Here is a 3,007-nt window from a genome sequence, read left to right on the forward strand (position 1 = left end):
AGCTTGAGCACTGTATTGCAGCATCTTCAACTATTTCGTAGTTGCTTCACGATTTGGTTCTCTCTCATCTAAGAATTCACCTTGCAAACCAATACACACAATAGCCCAAATGGCGGGGTTATGTCCAAGAATATGCATTTTCATCTTATGCTTCCAACTAGCAAAATTAGTACATCAAATTAAGGACCTCTATGGTGGTAATTTCCCTTGCTAGATGCCATACTCTCCTAGGTTGTGAAACCAAGGATATGATCACCAAAGCTATGGAAATCAAGGCCAATGGATACCAAAGCTCTGATACCACTTGTAGGATCAAAAGTATGTCTAGAGGGGGATGATTAGACTACTTTTCTAAATAAAAGATCTAGCCTTTTCCCAATTTTAAGTCTTGGCAGATTTTAGCAACTTAGCACAAGTCAAGCAATCAACCTAGACATGCAAGTCTAAGAGTATAGCAGCAGAATGTAAATAATTGCATATGAAGGTAAGGGGAGGAGTTTGGAGGGAGCAAACGCAATGTATACATGGAGATTTTTGGTGTGGTTCCGATAGGTGGTGCTATCATACATCCACGTTGATGGAGACTTCAACCCACGAAGGGTAACGGTTGTGCGAGTCCACGAAGGGCTCCACCCACGAAGGGTCCATGAAGAAGCAACCTTGTCTATCCCACCATGGCCATCGCCCACGAAGGACTTGCCTCACTTGGGTAGATCTTCACGAAGTAGGCGATCTCCTTGCCCTTACAAACTCTTTGGTTCAACTCCACGATCTTGACGGAGGCTCCCAAGTGACACCTAACCAATCTAGGAGACACCACTCTCCAAAAGGTAATAGATGGTGTGTTGATGATGAACTCCTTGCTCTTGTGCTTCGAATGATAGTCTCCACATAACTCAACTCTCTCTCACAGATTTGGCTATGGTGGAAAGAAGATTTGAGTGGAAAGCAACTTGGGGAAGGCTAGAGATCAAGATTCTTGTGGTTGGATTGGAATGTCTTGGTCTCAACACATGAGTAGGTGGTTCTCTCTCAGAAAAGTAGTGGAAGTGTAGGCACGTTCTGATGGTTCTCTCACAAATGGAGAAGGGGGTGGAGGTGTATATATAGCCTCCACACAAAATCTAACCGTTACACACAATTTACCAAACTTGGTGGGACCGAATAGAGAAACTCGGTGAGACCGACTTGGTTCAAAATGTGAACGTTAGGCTTTTCGGTGGGACCGACAACATCAACTCGGTGAGACCGATGTGCTAGGGTTAGGGCAAAACCTCATCTCAGTGAGACCGATCACATGAACTCGCTGAGACCGATCACATGAACTCGCTGAGACCCATTTCAGTAATAAGAAAACAGAGACTTGATCAGGCAAACTTAGTGGGATCGATCGCTCATCTCGGTGAGACCGAAATGTTACGAAAGGAAACAAAGAGTTTGAACTGCAAACTCGGTGGGACCAATCACTCATCTCGGTTAGACCGAAACGTTACGAAGGGAAATAGAGAGTTTGCAATCCCATCTTAGTGAGACCGAGATCCCTATCGGTAAGACCAAACTGATTAGGAGTTGTGGATATGGCTATGTCAAGTGAACTCGGTGACGCCGGATAGATCAAATTGGTGGGGCTGAGTTTGACTTTTAGGTTTAGGACATACGTGGAAATGAGAAAGTGGTTGAGGTTTTTTGGAGCATATCACTAAGCATTTTGAGCAAGCAACCCATTAAGCAACACCTCATCCCCTTTTAATAGTATTGGCTTTTCCTATGGACTCAATGTGATCTTGGATCACTAAAATGAAAATGTAGAGTCTTGAGCTTTTGCCAATATGTGTCCTTAGCATTTTGAGGGTTCCACATCTCTAGTCCATGCCATACCAACCATTGAACTTTCTGAAACATTGATCTTGAAAGAATATTAGTTCAATGAGCTATATGTTGTTATGAATTACCAAAACCACCCAGGGATTAGTTGCACTTTTAGCTACTGAAAATTTTACTAGGAAGGAGTAAAATGTCGGGGATATTGAAGATTTGGATGAAGGGATTGAGCAACAAACATCGCACACGGTCCTAAAATAACAACCTTGTGCTATCAAACAGAAAAACCCTCCAGCCGGGTAGATATTTTCGAGGGATGCAGGCGGGAGCGGGAACAACAGACATCACACATGGTCGAAACATAATAACCGTGTGTTATCAAATAGAAAAAACCTCCAGACGGATAGATATTTTTGAGGGGTGCAGGCGGGAGCGGAAGCAAACAACATCACACACGGTCCAAATGTAATAACTGTGTGTTATCGCACCGAAACCCCTCCATGCGGGTAGATATTTTTGAGCGATTTAGGCGAGAGCGGGGGAAACAAACGACACACATGTCGAAACATAATAATCGTATCAAACTGAAAAAACCATCCAGGTGGGTAGATATTTTTGAGGTTGCAAGGTAAGTCTCGTGGTGCCCAATGTACTATGCTGATGTGAGTGACAGGGGCACGGGAGTGGCACACGAGTAGTCTGAGGGGACTGTGTGTGTTGCGTCATCCGACTTGTCTACTGTTTATAAATTTGGCAAAGATAACACGGGAAAGGGTCAGAACACAAACACACTTGCATGTGGACCAAAAATATGTATGAAAAGGGTGGTTTGATGTTCAAATACCCAATGCACAACTTTGATGTGCCAGCTATCTCACAAAGCACAAAGTATTGCTAGTCTCCCCCCCCCCCCACTTAGTGTGGGCGGGAGGGGAATCCTAGCTATGAACGCATGCCCTCAAATAGATAGGTCTAACATCTCACCCTACGTAACACTAAACCTATAGGAGTCCAACATGGTCAAACCCCAGCCCCCTTTTGCTTCTAGTCAAAGGTGGACCGTGTGCGGGCCCACAAATGTGTGCATGTGGCGCAAGATGGGTGAGACCACATACGAACCACATGCGGGTATCCCAACTATATGTATGAAAAGGGTGGTGTGATGTTTAAATACTCAATTCACAAC

Source organism: Triticum aestivum, chromosome 1B (genome assembly GCF_018294505.1).
Source record: "Triticum aestivum cultivar Chinese Spring chromosome 1B, IWGSC CS RefSeq v2.1, whole genome shotgun sequence".
Lineage (NCBI taxonomy): Eukaryota > Viridiplantae > Streptophyta > Magnoliopsida > Poales > Poaceae > Triticum > Triticum aestivum.